This window comes from Phocoena sinus, chromosome 4, assembly GCF_008692025.1.
Source record: "Phocoena sinus isolate mPhoSin1 chromosome 4, mPhoSin1.pri, whole genome shotgun sequence".
Lineage (NCBI taxonomy): Eukaryota > Metazoa > Chordata > Mammalia > Artiodactyla > Phocoenidae > Phocoena > Phocoena sinus.
The window spans coordinates 68914603-68932988 of record NC_045766.1 but is presented as its reverse complement, the minus strand read 5'-3'; the positions used below and the strand labels follow the sequence as shown (position 1 = coordinate 68932988).

Sequence of the window (18386 nt, the reverse complement as noted above, 5' to 3'; positions counted from 1 at the left end):
TGGCCTGGCCTCCTTCACCAGCTAACTTTGTTACATCAAGCCCTGAAAGAGAAGGGGGTGGCCTCTAGTCTAGTTAGTTAGTAGAAGAATCTGGAGTAGAAGTCAGGTTTCCTGAGAACCAGGTCTCCCAAGCATCTTCGGAGATAAAACATACTAAACACACAAGTAAAGTATTTGTGCATTCTTTGAGCTCATTATGTAATTAAAAGTTGTAATTATGATTTAATTACAGGGAGCAGATAAGACTTTGACTATAAAATGGGGTAGGGGAAAACGTTGGTAGAAAAAGGTTTACTGTAAAGGTTTGATCCTAATTTATAATGAAAATGATGGTAACAAAGAGGAAGCAACTGCTTAGAGTTTGCATTATTTGTAGGAGTTCCAGTTTAGGCATTGCATCTGTACAAAGTGGGACAGAATCTGGGCTCTCTTTAAGGGAGTCTGACCACACCAAGCACTCCTCTTTGTGCAGGGTGCAGATCAGCTTACTCCAAAAGGTGAAAGTCTGTGGAATGTCAGCCTGTCTCATAGAAAAGGAGTGTGCTGGAGACTTCCTCTAACCTAGGTTGCTTTCAGGTAAGCCTATGGGAAAGATCGTTTAGAGTGTTAATTAATGTGGTGGCTAATGTACTGATTAAAATTATTGGAGGCTATTAATTTGGATTTTTCCGTGATTCACATTTATGAAAATGAATTTGTAATGAAAATGAATGACAGAAATAAGCTAATGAGGGGAATGCTTAGCCTACTCGGGCAAACCTGCCTTTCTAGCAAGACAGGGATCTCACCTCTGGAGGATGAAGATCACATATTTTGGGGGATATTTTATTAAAAGTTAGTCATGATTCTCTTTTGAGATCAGTTGCTGTTACTCCAGAGAGGATGATCTTAGGCTACTTCCTTCTTTCTCTGATCTTTCCTTTCCTTTCCTTACACCCTTCCTTCTGGATACACCCCGGTGAATAAAGTCTGTGGGAGATGGAGTAAGGAATGAGGGAAGCCCACTCAGACCCAGGCAGATGCTATAGGAGATAGTGAAAGGAAATTTTCCTTAGGGAGGGGGATGTGTAGAGGTGAGAAAACTTCTTGAAGTAGAATTTTTATGGCAAGCTTGCTGTTACTACCCACATTTTTACAGCCTGTAAGTGGTAAAGCCATGATTGAACTTTATCTGTTTGACCTGAAGGCAGAGAACCCAGGGAATCACCAGGGCTGGCTCTCATTGGTTTTGGGTAGCAGAAGGCTCACTCTCCAAATGCCAGTCGTTATTTTCTTTGCCAGATTGGTTACATTTTGTCTGGAACATGGTACTCTCACACTGTGGTTGGTCTTCTACTCAGGAACTATTTCCTTTATTTCTTGCTTGTTACTTCTGTTCCATTAGGTAAGACTTATTCTTTAAGGATAAAAAATATTTGTTTAGTTAGATCTATAGTCTTTGTTGTATTTATGATCTCCCCTTTCAAAATTTTTCATAGTTTCTGATTTGGGGGAGAATTTCTTCTTTATATCAATGACTTTTTTTTACAGTACCAGTTTTGTTCTTTTCCCTTCCCAAAGTGGAATTAATTTGGCTTTTGCTGCTTTGCTAATCTTGGCCAGGTTCCTTAATAATTTCAGATTGAATATAAATTATTTTTTAACCTCACCATTCACCCCTTACCCTAACAAGTCCACTATTTCATGTATTTACTTGAAAGAACACAGATGTTTCCCAATTTTTCTTTTATTTTTCAAATGTTAACTATTTTTTAAAAACTGTGGCTTTCTCCTGTACCTTCAGAGCAGTTTTCCCCCATTCAGATGTTGTAGCATGGGTCCCACTTGTGCTGTCCCCTCCTACCCCGCCATTTACTTCTCCTTGAGCATGGAGTTTTCCGAAAGCTAGACTTCTCTGTTCTCCCTTATTCACCATGATTTCCATGTGAATGTGATACATTCTATCTCTCAGGCATTAAGCTGGAGGCTTATTTGATGTACAAATACGTTCACTAATTTTTAGGAGATCAATTAATAAGGCTATGCTTTAATAAGAAAGTATCTTCTGCTTCTAATGCCTGTGTAATTAATTAGGGTTCTCAAAGAAATGGAACCAGTAGGAAATACTTTGGCTCACGTGACTGTGGAGGCCCATAGGTCCCATGGTCTGCTGTTCACAAGCTGGAGAACCGAGAAAGCTGGTGGTTCGACTCGGTCAGAGTCCAAAGGCCCAAGGACCAGAAGTGCCAATACTCAACATCTGAGGGAAGGAGAAGAGCTCAAACAAAGAACAAATTTGCTCTTCTTTTGTCTTTTTGTTCCATTCAGGCCCTCTAAAGTTTGGATGATACCCATCCGAATTGCTTGGTCTACCGATTCCAATGCTAATCTCTTTCAGAAACACCCTCACAGACACATCCAGAAATGATGTTTTACCAGCTATCCAGGCGTCCATTAGCCCCTTAAAGTTGACTCATAAAATTAACCATCCCAGCCTGGTCCTTTTTCCCTGAATGATCTGAAACGCTTTTTAGTTTTTAGTTTTTGAGGAATAGAGTATACAACTGTCAAGACTCTTTCTGTCTTCTCTGGTTCCCACTATCAACTTTCCATTCCTTTCTTTTTCGGCCTTTCTGCCCCACTGGGCATTACAGTCTTCAAATTTTCATATCAGAGAACCCGCTAATGCTGACAAATGTTAGGGGAGACAGACATTATCTTGGATAGGGTAGGAAACTGTTTCCTTGCTGTATGCATGGAGAGGTGGGTGTCAGATTTCTGATTTCTGCCTCTCTTGAGATGGAGGCACACAGTGAGAGGCGGTGATGGCTTCTGCTGCTTGTCTGGCCCTGTGTGGACACCTAAGCTGTGGATGAGGTCCCATGCTTGTCCCATACAGATGAGTATGGATTTCTCCCAGATGCTGAAAAATTGTTGCTAGGTAATAGTTTCAATTGCTATAGTGATGTCGTCACATTTTTTGGGTTTTATGTATTTTAATGGGACGTGGAGAAAAAAAAAGAAGTACCATAAGGTGTATCAATACTTCATTTCTTAAGATGTCACACTAATGTTATCACCACAGACTTACCTTCAGTAGCCACTGTAAAAAATTAATAGACAGAAATTTCAATTAAATAGAGTTAGGAGACCAGAACGGGGAGCTCTCATGCCCTGCAAGGATAGCAGAGCCCAACTGGAAGAAGACTCTTCTTTCCTGGCAAGGACTCCTCCAATGAAAAGCCATAGACTCATTGTTTACTCTAGCCCTCCCAGCTTCCTTTTCCTCTCTATAAAAGCCTTCTCCTTCACTTGCCACTGTGGGGCTCGCACATGCACATGGCTTGCCATGGTTGCAGGCCCTCAATTGCAATTCTCTGCTGATCCCGAATAAACCCATCTTTTCTGGGGAAGTATCTGGCAGTCTATTTGTTTAAGGTCAACACAATAATTTCTTGGAGTCTTTTTAGAAGAGAAGATATTTGTTCTTAAGCTCATGTTTTTCTATAAGTGGAAACCTAGCAACAGCAGCTGAACCTAAAAATCTTGTGATTTTCAAACCTGATTTGTCCTGTTCTGTGTTCCCCTCAAGGCACGTGGGGAAGCTGCTCAGCATGGCTACACCACCAGTGCCTGGAAAGACAGGGCCAAATATGACTTGTCTTTGCATCCTAAGTACTTTACAAAGGACCTAGCATCTGACTTTCTATATGGTTACTATAAAGCAAGTTACTATATGGTTACTGTAAAGCAAGTGCAGGGCCCTGTAAAGATTTCAAGGGAAAATGCAGCCAGCTTTTCAATGACTATATCTTCAGTCCTTAATTGTATATCTATCTTGATATGTAGCCAATGAGGTTTTTTTTATCATCTTAACTGCCATGGTAGTTTTATACAGACTCTTCCAACTGGAGAAATAAATTATTTTCATTGAAAAGCTAAGTTATGTAAAACTATGATTTAAGAGAAAAGCAGAATATTTATTTCTTCTCAAGATACGCTTTATTTTCCAAATAAACCAAATATTCTGGTTTCTAGGGTGAAGATAATGCACTCTGAAATTTCATTTACTAGTTAGCATGCTCCAAACTCTGCCTTGCTCTGCTCTCCATGATGATCTTAGTGCAAAGGCTGCAGTTTGCTCAGCCTCACAAAGTCAGGGCAGAATGTAATAAAACTGCTGGTAGCAGCATTCAGGTACCCAAGGGAACATTCTCACAAAGCAGCAGCAGCTGATCTTGAGTTGAAAGAGGCAAGTGACAAGCAGAAGCAATACTGCGTTCTATGCCAAGTTCTGAATACCCAATCACCAGCAGTTTCAATACCAGCTTTCAGCCTGTCAAAGCATGGACCCAGTGTACCACCTATTGTTGACTTAAAGCTATACAGGAAATCTATTTAAATGTGATAGTTTTAAAACTATGGACTAATGGGTTATTTAGCAAACTTGTCATGGTTTCTTTTTTAAATTTGTATTTTGTATTTATAGTTGATTAACAATGTCATGTTAGTTTCAGGCATACAGCAAGATTTGTCATGGTTTCTTGCAATCTTCAAGAATCACTGATGGGTCTGACTGTATTTTGTCCTAGTTAAACCTCACAGCATCTCTGTGAGTGCACCATTTTGCATCTGCAATTGCAAAGTGCTGATAACAGTCCTTTCCATTCTCCAAAGGAACAATGGTGGAGTGAAAAAAAACACAAACAAACAAACAGACAAAACAAATGGTCTTGTGGGCCTCATTGGAGAAACAGGTTCCTCCAGAGTAAAGCAGACTTTGAAACTTCATATTATCTTGTCACATTTATTAGTTTTGAGAATTTATTAGTATTTTAATCATTTTTTTTAAATTAAAAAATGGGGAGGTGCATGTTTAAAAACTAAAGACATTGTTTGGATATGTATGGGAAATGTGTTTCTATTGATAAATTTAAGCTTGTGTTAAAAGACGTGCTTAGGGCTTCTCTGGTGACGCAGTGGTTGTGAGTCCGCCTGCTGATTCAGGGGACGCGGGTTCGTGCCCCGGTCTGGGAGGATCCCACGTGCTGCAGAGCGGCTGGGCCCATGAGCCACGGCCGCTGAGCCTGCGCGTCCAGAGCCTGTGCTCCGCAACGGGAGAGGCCACAACAGTGAGAGGCCTGCGTACCGCAAAAAAAAAAAAAAAAAAGACGTGCTTAGTGTAGTATAAGCATGGCACAACATCCCATTATAATACAGCCAAATGCAGGATTATGATGATTAAATTATGATGATTAAAATGCCCATTACTGTAACACCTCATGAGTCTAAAGCTTACAGATCCAGCAAACTCAGCTAGCTGAAACCCAGCTGCAAACCAGGAAATAAAGCCAAAAGGAATTTGGAAGAGATAAAGTTGGTACCTTAAAGCTTACATTTTCTTTATCCCTCTTCCCTCTTCCCCATTTTCCTTCCCTGCCCAGCCCCTCCACCCCACCCCCCACCCCCGCCCAGTACGCTGTTGGAGATTCTTTTAGGATTTAATTTTGCATACAGTTCTAATAGACCTGGCGATTTCTTTGTTTATTCCATAGAAGACTAGAAGCATCTGAAAGTAGGCACAGCAGCTATAGTTAAAAGAGGCAGAGAAAGCAAAATGATAAAAATCAGACAGAAAAACTCTAAAAGCATTGGGACCATCTAGTGAAGAGACAGGAAGCTTTGTACATGCCAGTAGATCCATTGGACATTGCAGTTCAGGACAGTGTGGATATCCCTCATAACCATCCTGGCATATCAAGATTAAATTATGTCCAATATAGTATGCCTAATAAAGAGTAGAAATGTATAGTTCATTTCAGGAAACATTCTGTACAAGAAAGTTATTGTTTTATGAAATTTAAAGGGGGGAAAATCCCTCTCAAGTCATTAGAGAATGTAGGTATCCAGACAGAATTGCAACTATTTCATGACTGTACATTAAGCTTCCTGTAGTTTGATACTGATAAGTTCTGTGACCTTGGGCATGGGATTTCATCTCTCATAGCCTTCGAGTTCTCTTCTGTAAAATGATTATAATAGCATCTACTCTTCAGGAACATTCTATGGATTCAATAGGATTTCTTTGTAAAGTTTTTTTCATTGTGCCTGCCAAATAATGTATATTTAATCATTGTGACTCTTACTCATTTCCAGCCTTCTGTGAACAAGGAAGTACGTTGGAAGCTGAGTAGTACCAAGAATTATCGACCGTATACCACATTTTTATGATCCTACACTGCTAGGTGTTTTCTTGTTGAACACTTTGAAAAATATTACATGAACTAAAAGACTGTCAACTCTAGGGATATTATGCCATACCCTTGAAGTAGCTGGCACTGTTACTGTATTCTGAGCAGGATGCTTTCTTGCTCCTGCTTTAATTCACCTCTCCACCCTCCACTCCACCCCCACCTTATTGAATGATTATGCAGGGTTCCAGACACCATCATCTTTCTGGCATGACTCAGACTCCTGATTAAGTTCCATTTCTGGAGCCTCATTTAGGGAAAAATCATCTGCTTCTTTTAGCCCACAGTAGTAGGGAACGCTGGTTCATCTATTAATCAGTTGGTCTTTAATTCTAAAATTCAATCATAATCACATATTTCTGGCTCTTTAACCCGTCCACATCTGGAGAGATTCATCAGTTACGATTAAATTGGTCAACTAGTAACAAAGAGCTGACATTACAGTGACTTAAACTAAATAGAATTAAATTTCTTTTAACACAGAATTCAAGAGGTTGGCAGCTTAAGGCTGGTATGATGGGATTATGACTTCATCAGTCTCTCAGTTTTCCTCTGTCCTTCTGCTCTGCCATTCCTATTGTGTAGCTTCCATCCTCAAGGTCACCCCATGGTCAAAAGATGTCCATCTATTGCAGTTCCAATCATCACATCTGAGTTCCAGGCAGAAATATGGAGGAAAAGAGAAGGGCAAAAGGAGGAACTGATAATGGAATACTTTCTTTTTTCCCTAAGTCCCTCTTAAATTAGGAGTTTGGGGTTAACATATATACATTACTATATATAAAATGGATAACCAACAAGGACCTAGTGTATAGCACAGGGAACTATACCCCATATTTTGTAATAACCTATAAGGGAAAAGAATCTGAAAAAATACATATACACACATATATATGTATGTATATATATGTATAACTGATCACTTTGCTGTACACCTGAAACTAACACAACTGTAAATCAAATAAATTTTTAAAAATTGTTTTGTTCAAATTTTAAATGCTGTCTACAAGGGGGTAGCTGGAATATGTAGCTGGATGTATTACTGCTTCCAACAATATAATGATAGTGTTAAAAAGGAGGAAATGAGAATAGTTATTGGTCTGGCACAGACAACTCTGCCACACAGAGACCTTTGAGATGAATGTGTATCACGGATGTTATATATGCTGTGCGTGAAATAGGACTTCAGTAAGATGTTTCGTATTCTATACAGCAAAGATTGCTTATTAGTACTGAGTTATTTTTCCTAATGCGTTCCTCGTGCTCAAGTACAGAGTTGGAAGGACTCATTCTCATTGCCCCAGGGAGTGAGGTGGAAAACTGTAATATTCTACTGAAAAGTGGAAGATGTGGTCAGTCAATCCGGTTGACTATTTTTCTCAGGCTTTCAGAAATGGCTGATTAGCTATGGGTTTTGTTTTTTTCTCATATATGTATTGAATGCCCACCTATGGCAAGACACTATTATGGGACAGAGCTATTGTGAGCCTTAAATGAAAATACCATATATGAAAGCATATAGAAATTTGAAATGCTATTGGGTTGCTGGTATTGATTTTATTATTCAGATCCAGATCAAATTTTAGCCATTGTTGGTGACAAAAGGCAACAAAATACACTCTGTTTCTCCAAAAATATTCTAGCAGCAATGAATTATGGCAAAAAGACTTTTCTCTCCTGTGTGATACTGCAACAATGTATTATCCATTAATACTAATTAAGGAGGGCCTAGGAAGCACAGCCAGATAACCTACTGCTTACTCCTGGCCTCCTTACTTGCCTCTCAGACTTCTACAAGACACTAGGTTCCTTAATGCCTACCTCCAAGTCTAAAATTCATAAGTAACACACTCTGTTCTTTATCCCTTTAGACAATGGCAAAATCCTGAGGTCCTTCATATGTTCGTTATGCAACATGCAGTATTTGTGAAGTTTGGGTGGTACTATCACATTAAAAAGTCCAGAATGAGGAATGATACTGAAAGGAAGTTTTATTTATTCTGGTTTAATGAAAACTTGATCCATTGTCTTTTTCTTAATTAGAAATGATTTGCATCAAGGTTTTCTCATGGGGCATACAGGAACTAGAATATTTTTCATAATACAGATACACACTGTGTCCCCAGAAGGCTACAGAGCTCTGTAAGAGAAAAATAATTCTTTGCGAGTTACTGTCCAGGAGGGGATTGTATCTGGTCGAGTGAAAAGTAGTGGCATTTGAGCCCAGCTTTGACAGGTTTTGATGGACAGAGAAAGTGAGCCTGGGTGAGCATTCCAGGAAGGAACTCCTAAGGTAGGGACTAGGAGAAGTCCTGGGGGTGATTGGGGAAAGTGAGAGCATTTTTTGTGCATTCCAAAGAAATAGACTAACTCCTTGAAAGCTAGAACTGCGACTACTACCCATCAGCACATCCTAACCAGTGGTGATGACATAGAACTTGGTGATAAGTTATCAAATTGGATTGCAAACAGTTCTAAGCCAAACTAGAAGATTACAGAAAAAATGGATGGACCCAGCTTCTCCTCTATAATCGTCATACTTGAATGTGACATGAGTGTTCCATAAAGAGTATTTCACAATTTCTGTTTATGAGCCATTTGAAATATGATGTTATAGAATGGCTAACAGTTAACTGCTATTTTTTTTGGGGGGGGGGTACGCAGGCCCCTCACTGTTGTGGCCTCTCCCGTTGTGGAGCACAGGCTCCGGACGCGCAGGCCCAGCGGCCATGTCTCATGGGCCCAGCCGCTCCACGGCATGTGGGATCTTCCCGGACTGGGGCACGAACCCATGTCCCCTGCATCGGCAGGCGGACTCTCAACCGCTGCACCACCAGGGAAGCCCTTAACTGCTGTTTCACAAAAGAAATTTATCCCAGGGAGAGCAAAGCCATAGATGGTATCTACTCAAATCAGCAACAGATGTGTAAATCTCCCCTTGAATAGCTCCGAAGAGTGGTAACTGTGCACCTCAGCATAAATGCCTAGTTCATTCCCAAATAATCCATTTTACCTTTGGTCAGCAGACTTACACACACACACACACAATTAGTCTGTGGACTTGGGGGAGAGTCAGGTAATTTGGGGCTAGGATGGATGTCTTACAGTAAAAGGTGGGCATCCTGATAGGCAGAAGAAATCTTTTAAGGCAGTGGTCCTCAAACTGGAGCAAGCAACAGAATCACCTACAGGAGGGCTCCCCAAGCCCCGGGCCGTGGCCCGATAGGAACCAGGCTGCACAGCAGGAGGTGAGCGGCAGATGAGCGAGCGAAGCTTCATCTGCTCCCCGTAGCCCCCCATCATTCACATTACCACCTGAACCATCCTCCACACACCCCCACACCCCTGGTGGAGAAGTTGTCTTCCATGGAACTGGTCCCTGGTGCCAAAAAGGCTGGGGACTGCTGACCAGTAGGGCTTGTTAAAACACAGAGTGCTGGGCCCCACTCCCAGAGTTTTTGATCGGATAAGTTTGTGACCAGGGCCTGAGAATGTGCATTTCTCAGAGTTGCCCGGTGATACCAATGCTACTGTGGTGGACAACACACACTGAGAAGGATTCTTTAAGGATATTCTGAAGCCAAGAGCAAGTGAGCATCCTCTCGGGAAAAGCTTGGAGAATGAAAGCATAGGGAGGATATTTTAGTTTGCAGCATCAGAGCTGGTCTGGCTTTCTCTGAACAAAGCTGGTGTCCACTCCATCTTCATCTTGCCAAAAGAACTGCCTCCCTAGGTGAGCGTTGCATTCTTGCCCATCTGAGCTGTCACTCATGCTGTTCTGTTCACATTGGCATGCCTTCCCTTCCTGTGTCCACCTGTGGAAAATACTCACTCTTCAAGGTCTAGCCAGAGGCTGTCTGTTTCCCATAAAGAGAATGAATTGTTCAAACAATGTGCTCCCATAGCTTCTTGCTTATTTGTATCTTTTAGTGGCATGTATAACTTCTGCCCATGTCATATAGTTAGTTTTATCCATTTCAATCTCTCCTTAAGTGTAAGGGCCGGGAGTCCTGGAGGTCAGGGTCTGAGAGGGGTTTGGTTTTCCCTGGCATCTCGCAGAGTGTCTGGCACAGAGTGGGTGCCTGACAGATATTTCTTGAATGAATAAATCTTTTAATCCCTTTTTCTCTCACATAGCAGTGTCTTCTTCATGAATAGTGTGACTGGAGGGAGGGGGAGCATTGATACAGAATGAGACTGAATTTGAAAGCAAGAGACTGACAACAGAATCTTAGCTCCACATTTATGTTTCCTGACCTCAGTTCCATTATCTGTCTAATGCCAAGAATCCTAACTATCAGAGATTTTTTGAGGATTAAATGAGATGCTGTACTTGAGTGCTTTGCCAAACTGTAAGTTCTATATAAGTATCATGTTAGTTGCATAAAGTTTCTGTGTATGATAAAAGGATGTACATCTTCCAGAAAGGTCCAAAAAGTAACAGTGGTTTGAACACATTTTGTGCAGTAATAATGCTCTAGACTCAGTGTTTCATTGGTCCATTGTTCCTGGCCCACAGGAAAAGTATCTGGCTGGGGAGGTTGTCTTCAAAGGCGAGGGAAAGGATGGGAGAGTTAAATTGAGAAACAGGTCTGTTGTTTGCCATTTACCAGTAACTATCACTCACCCTCTCTCATCATTTTTTATAATGTGAAGCAGTCCTGGGACTGATAGGACATGAGAGCTGGAAGGCGCTCGGTGATGTCCTCTAGGCCCCTTATCTTACAGAGGAGAAACTGCAGTTCAGCAAGAAGTAATCTACCCGGGTTCACACGGTTGGTTGGTACCGAGTTCACCCCACCTGAAAATCCCGCCTGAAGGCTGCAACAAAAGTCTATTAGTCTAAGAAGCTTAGTGTTCTGTGTTCCTCAGCCATGGGACTGAGGTTTCTATCAATTTACTGACCTGAGTAATTTGGATGTTTTTTGTGTTGTGGGATTTTACCTGAATTTATACCTCAATTTCCTGGTAGGTGTCTGCTTCTATGACCATAAAGGACAGAGATGTACACATTTCAGCCAAAAATTTTTTGGTATTTAGGTCGCCACAATCTTCTTGGCAACTTGAGACATTAGGAATAAAATAAGTTTAACTTAATATTGTATTCATTGTTTTAGGATTAAATGTTGACCAATGAAACCTGTTATTTTTATTTATATCTATGTTGTTCATATTTTCTCAATAAAAATCAGGATATTACCTAACCAGTCTATGATAGAACAGAATATTTAAAGCCAGGATTGTTCCATTAGATGTATATTAATAAGTCACATATTATTTTATTTTAGATTTTAAAAAATCATTGCTGTTTAGTCTATAACATTTCATTCTTTAGGTCATGAATACTTCAGCTTCATTAAGGAGCTTTTATGGAACATTTTTTGTGCTAATTGCTAATGATACAAAGTTGGATGTATAGATCTTCTTCTGAAGAAACAGACTGATGAGAAAATGTACTTAAATTATTACAGTGAAGTATAATAAATGCAATAATGGAATACATACATAGGGTTGGCACAAAGGGGTTGAGGTAAGTTGTTTAGATGGCTCATGGAAGCACTGCAGCCGGGAGCTCTCTTCCAGAGAGGGTAGGAGTTCATTTGAAGCAGGAACTAGGAGAAGGGATGGTAGTTCCAGTACCAGAAATAGCAGGTGTAAGGGTATGAAGATGTGTAACAGTATGGCGTGTTCAGGTGAATGTAATTCTGTTGATGTCTCTGGAATGACGAATTTGTACAGGTAACTGGCTGAAACTGAGGATGAAGAGGTAGGGGTGAGTTCCTGGAAGGCCTTGTAAAGGCCATTAAAGAGTTTGAATTTTCAGGCAAAAAGGAGTTTTGAGTATGTGCAATTTGGGGGTCATGTGACATGGTCAGGTTTTACTTAAAGAAGATGCTTTTCAGGCTTCCCTGGTGTCGCAGTGGTTGAGAGTCCACCTGCCGATGCAGGGGACATGGGTTCATGCCCCGGTCCGGGAGGATCCCACATGCCGTGGAGCGGCTGGGCCGTGAGCCATGGCCGCTGAGCCTGCGCGTCCGGAGCCTGTGCTTCGCAACGGGAGAGGCCACAACAGTGAGAGGCCCGCGTACCGCAAAAAAAAAAAAAGAAGATGCTTTTCTCTCTTTGTTGCTTTCTGCATGACTCTCCGGTTCCTTTTTCTTGTGGTCTGTAAAAGGAGTACAGAGTGGTTTCCTACATAAGGTAGGCAAGAGAGGGAGGAAACAGGTTTATATGTTGCCAAGTTATCAAGGAAAAAGCATTTCCTTCAAAACCAATGATTTCCCCCCTAAAGCTACTAGTAAGATATAAGGAGTGGAATATACTACAGAATAACCTTAAACTGCATTTTTAGAAAAGACTATCATCCTATATGAAAAGAATTCACAAGTGAAAACCTTAAGATGAGATTTTAGTATAATTTTTTTTTAAATAAATTGATTTATTTGGCTGCATTGGGTCTTCGTTGCTGCGCACGGGCTTTCTCTAATTGCGGCGAGCAAAGGCTACTCTTCGTTGCGGTGTGCGGGCTTCTCATTGCAGTGGCTTCTCTTGTCTCAGCACACAGGCTGTAGGCATGTGGGCTTCAGTAGTTGTGGCACGTGGGCTCAGTAGTTGTGGCGCACGGGCTTAGTTGCTCTGTGGCATGTGGGATCTTCCCGGACCAGGGTTCAAACCCATGTTCCCTGCTTTGGCAAGTGGATTCTTAACCACTACGCCAGCAGGGAAGTCCTAGTATAATCTTAATAACACATAAAGCTCAGAATACTTATCACAACCCAAAATTAAAATAAGAAAACTAGATTGTCAGGGTAATCTATGAAATAAGAATTCGAACTGCTGTTAATTAAGCAGCAGAACTCTTGCAGGGAAGTTAATCAGTCATGAGATCTCTTGCACTTTGGGAGGGTCAGTCCCCTCCGGGCCCATCGAGTACACGTTATCATTTGAGTCACCCTGTTTGTTACAGTTGCTACTGTTGTGCACAGTGACTGAGGTTTAGGCTTTAGGATTAATCCTCTGCTAATGGGTGAGGGGTAAATGAGATCGCTTGTGGGGTCACAGTAGTGAATTTTCCATTGTCTGGGGACTATCAGTTAAATCAGATGGTGGCCACTTAATGTATTGATCTGAGAGCTGAGATAATTGCAACTTGGTAGAGCGACTCAAAGCCTTTAACCTGGACACCATGGTGGTGCTGATTTTCAGTATGATGCAGTGAACACTCAAGATTGAAACTCCCCTTCCTCCATACCCAACATCTGTTCTATTCCCCAAAGATAATAACTTGAAATAATTTCAAGGGCGAGTTTATTGATCTACTTGAAAATCCATTTTGGAGATTAATCAACCCCACATCTGAGGAAATCCGTAACTGCCTTCTATCCCTATACTGTAAATTTAGTTCATATTGGATTGTTACTCAATTGAAAGCCTTATCTCAAGGATAAATTATTCTGATTTTTGAAAGCATTATTTCTCCCCAGTGTTTCTTTCCTTTCTATTGCTCCCTTCTGATGGCATTTCTTGTTTTTTATATTTCTCCTAAATTTTGGAGCAGAAAGCAGAATCACCAGTAAATGGCCTAAATCAAGGCAATTCTCATTTATTCAGGAGATGCTTATCTAGTTGGAGAAGAAGAAAAAACCAACAAGGCTGGCAATTTGGTAGGTTTAAAAAAAAAAGTTTGTTTCTGTTCAAAGAGAAAGCATCCACTGATGTGAAAATTTAAAATTATGAGAGATTTAAAAATTCTAAATATTCTTTGTCACTATTAAGGATGGAGTTGAGACTTGACCATATAGTGGGAGGAGACACTCATCTCATGTATATATAGGTGCCTTAGTGCCTTGATTTTCTTTATAAAATAAATAAAAGCAATTACAAAATCAACAAAATCATATATTTTTCAAAATACATTATTTTCTAGGCCACTAGTGAGTTTTTATACCATAGACTATTTTCACTATACCATAAACCACTACTCACTTTCTATCTGATGTTTGTGTGTATCTTTTAATCCTGTGATAATAAAACAGTACTAAACATAACAATAGAATACTGTGTCATATCAGAAATGCACTGGCCTTGAGGTTGAAAGACGTGGGTTGGCACACAACTGGATATGCCACTTTGTGCAGAAGTGTGAGTCTGCACAAAGTGGCCTTCCCCTGTTAAGCCTTATTTTCCGCTTCTGTGAAGAGGGGCTCTTTCTGTTCTACTTATTTCACAAAGCAGATGTGAAGGTCAAATTTGTTAATAGATATGAAAATACTTTGAGACCTATAAAATACTGTTTTTATTCATAAATATTTTCAAGCTGCTGCTTCTTGAGCAGCTCCTCTACTTAGTTTGCTAGCTTGCTTATCTATTTACTTATTCATTTATGTGCATCTCATTTTCTAAGGAATTTGCTAATTAGATGCAATCTCCACCATATATATTCATGTATCTATTTTTCTCTAAATGAGCATAATAAAAGTGTCAAGCCAAGTTCCGCATACTGATATGAATTCCAGGTAACCATTCTTTAATTATTGGCTGTCAAGGGAAAACTGAAAAACTGATAAGACTACTTGTTTCTCAATATTTCTTGAGTATTTGACATTAGGGGGACTCAATATGTTGGTAAGTCACTGCGTTTCTCACATTGGAAATATATTAAAATTTTAAATCTTACCTTGTCTGTTTTCAAAATGTTGGATGAATTTAAATCCCTCTCCATTTATTTGACCGAAACAAACTAGTAGGTTAGTACTGGAAGGATAAATTTTGTGTGAAACACATCTTCTGGTTCATTGATAAATATGTCATGTGGGATAGAATCCAAAGCCTCATTAAAGCCCCAGTGTATTATAGCTCTGCCTCGTTTTTAATCTATCATCCTTATCATTCAGCACAAGGGATAAGATTCCTTGATAGTACCTTTACAGGATAGTAAGTGGCAATGTTTTATGAGACATGTGGACTCTGTCTTTTTCACTTTATTTATGTGATGGATTACTGAAAGCTTTTCCAGCATCTGTCCAGGTAAAAAATTAATACCATAGAACTGAACTTCCAAAGTCATTATTAAATATAGACATAACTTGTTCAGCCACAGCTCATCAAAGATAATATCAGCTTCAAAAAATTAATTCTGGTAAAATACTGTATAAGCAAGCTGTCTAGATCTATCCATGTGTCTGTCTATCATCTCTTGAGACCGATAGAAGGCAGGAAGGTGTCCCATATGATTTTTTTTAGTGACAGCTTTATTGGTATATAATTTACATACCATAAAGTTCACCCTTTTAAAGTGTACAATTCAGTGAGTTTTAGTATACTCGTAGAGTAGTACATCCATCACCACTATCAAATTCTAGAACATTTTCATCACTGTAGAAGAAAACCGCACATCCATTAAGCAGTCACTGTTTTTCTTGGCAACCATTAATCTAATTTTTGTCTCTAAGGATTTTTCTGTTATGGACATTTCATATTGATGTAATCGTACAATATGTGGTCTTTTGTGCCTGGCCTATTTCACCGATCAAAATGTCTTCAAGTTCATCTGTGTTGCAGTACATATTGGTATTTCTTTTTATGCATTCCATTGTAAGGATATACCAGATTTTGTTTGTGCATTCCATGAGATCTTTAGTCTCACCAAAGTACCTCATGAATCCCTCTTCCAAACTCTTAGAAGAGAACGCTTCTTGTGGAAGAATTAGCTATGAATAATGACTCCTTTATTTATATTAATTGAGTGAGAGGGGCTCATTATTAGATACCATACTGTGTCAGAAATTATAAAAATCTGTTTCTTTTGTAGGTTTTTCATCCCCTGCCCCTTTCAATTAAGTGTTTTTCTGTATCCCATGATTTGATTGATGATTGATTGATTGATAGTGTTTCAAACTACAGACCTTCGCTGGATGAATGAATAGGTCTGCTTAAACTCACCTCTTCCTGTCTCTCTATCCTGGGCTCATGCATCATGTTCTAACCACATCAGCCTTCTTGCAGTACTTTGAATACAACTAACTCTGGCCTCAGGTCTTTACATATACTGTTCCCACTTGGAATGTTTTTCACTTACCTAGCCCTTTATCAGGCTGTAGGTCTCAGCTTAAATGCCTCATAGGTCAGAGAGTCCTTCCCTGACTATCCCCCTCCCTGACCCCAGTATAGATTACATGTCCCCTGTTATTCGTTATTATAGCACTCTCTACTTTTCCTCTGTGGCACTTAACAGAATTTGTAATTGTGGATTTATCTGTGTTCTCTAAAATATAATTTCCATTAGAATGTTGGCTCCAAGAGGGCTACACTTTTTTTTTTTTTTTTGCAGTACGCGGGCCTCTCACTGTTGTGGCCTCTCCCGTTGCGGAGCACAGGCTCTGGACGCACAGGCTCAGCGGCCATGGTTCACGGGCCTAGTTGCTCCGCAGCATGTGGGATCTTCCCACACTGGGTCACGAACCCGTGTCCCCTGCTCGGCAGGCGGACTCTCAACCACTGCGCCACCAGGGAAGCCCTAGACTTCTTTTTTTAATCTGTTTTGTTAACTGCCATATCCCTGCCTTTTAAAATAGTTTCTGGGGCTTTTCTGGTGGCACAGTGGTTAAGGATCCACCTGCCAATGCAGGGGACATGAGTTGACTCCCTGGCCCAGGAAAGTCCCACGTGCCACGGAGCAGCTAAGCCCGTGGCCACAACTACTGAGCCTGCGCTCTAGAGCCTGTGAGCCGTAACTACTGAGCCCGCATGCCACAGCTACTGAAGCCCGTGCACCTAGAGCCCATGCTCTGCAACAAGAGAAGCCACCGCAATGAGAAGCCCGTGCACTGCAACAAAGAGTAGCCCTGCTCGCCGCAACTAGAGAAAGCCCGCACGCAGTAACGAACACCCAATGCAGCCAAAAATAAAAACAAATACATAAATCATTTAAAAAATAAAATAAAATAGTTTCTGGCATAATAATAGGTGTTTAATAAACAACTGGCTTTAATTACCACTTGTGCCCTGATGATTGCACATTTGGCATCTCTCTCCCAAACCTATGTGACACTCCATTCTAGTGTGGGCTGCCGTCTTGACATCTCTGTCCAGATGTTCATCACATACACCAAAGGTAGCATTTCTGAAACGGGGCTCATGAGCTTTCTTCTCCAAGTTCAGGTCTACCTGCCCATTTTCATGGCTTCTTATTATCTAAGTGGGAAACCTGAGCGTAACCTTAGATTCCTTTCTTTCTTTAGTCCTTCATATCTAATTGGACTTAAGGTTCAGTTGATTCAGTTTCCTAAACATCCCTTTGATATGTTTTTTATTTCTATCACCGCTATCTTAGTTCAAGTTCTCATTTTCTCTCAGTTGAGCTGTTGTGATATCTTCCTAACTTTCTCGTCTCTCTCTTTCTGGTCTTCTTTAATCCATAGTCCACACCACTGTGATCTTTCTCAGTCTAAACTTTGGCTGTGGTACTCTGCTTCAAAGCCTTCAGTGATGATCCATTCCCTGCAGATGCGGTCCCAACTCCACGGCTCAGCCTGTAAGGCCCCGCCTGCCTCTTCAGCTTCAGCAGGAACCGTTTTCTCATTTATTCCAATTATGCCAGACTTCTTCAGTCCCCCAAACATGCTATTTATTTATTTTTTTTTGCGGTACACGGGCCTCTCACTGTTGTGGTTTCTCCCGTTGTGGAGCACAGGCTCCGGACGCACGGGCTCAGAGGCCATGGCTCACGGGCCCAGCCGCTCCGTGAGGCATGTGGGATCTTCCCGGACTGGGACACGAACCCGTGTGCCCTGCATCGGCAGGCGGACTCTCAACCACTGCGCCACCAGGGAAGCCCCAAACATGCTATTTTTAAAAACCATGCACCCTTTCTCATAGGGTTCCCTCTGTCCACAAAACCCTCTTTCTCTTGTCTGCTTTACAAACTTCTAGTCATTCTTTAAGATTCTGCCTAAATGCCCTATATTCCTCAATGATTTGGCTGACTGCCCTCTGAAGAGTTAGAGTTCCTTCCTCTGTGCTCAATGACCCCACATACTTGGCTGAATGATAGCATGCACCACACTGCTTTAATAACTGTGCTAGAATCTCTCCCTGATACTAGACACAAATCCTTTAAGAGCAAAAACTACTCTCTTGAAGGCTTGAGCTTCGGAA

At 40.8% G+C, this 18386-nt stretch overlaps 1 protein-coding gene across 2 annotated transcripts in view; it reads left to right on the top strand.

The window, feature by feature from the left end:
• FGF12 (fibroblast growth factor 12) overlaps positions 1–18386 on the top strand; it is a 566994-nt gene that overhangs the window by 47887 nt on the left and 500721 nt on the right. The window lies entirely within an intron of this gene.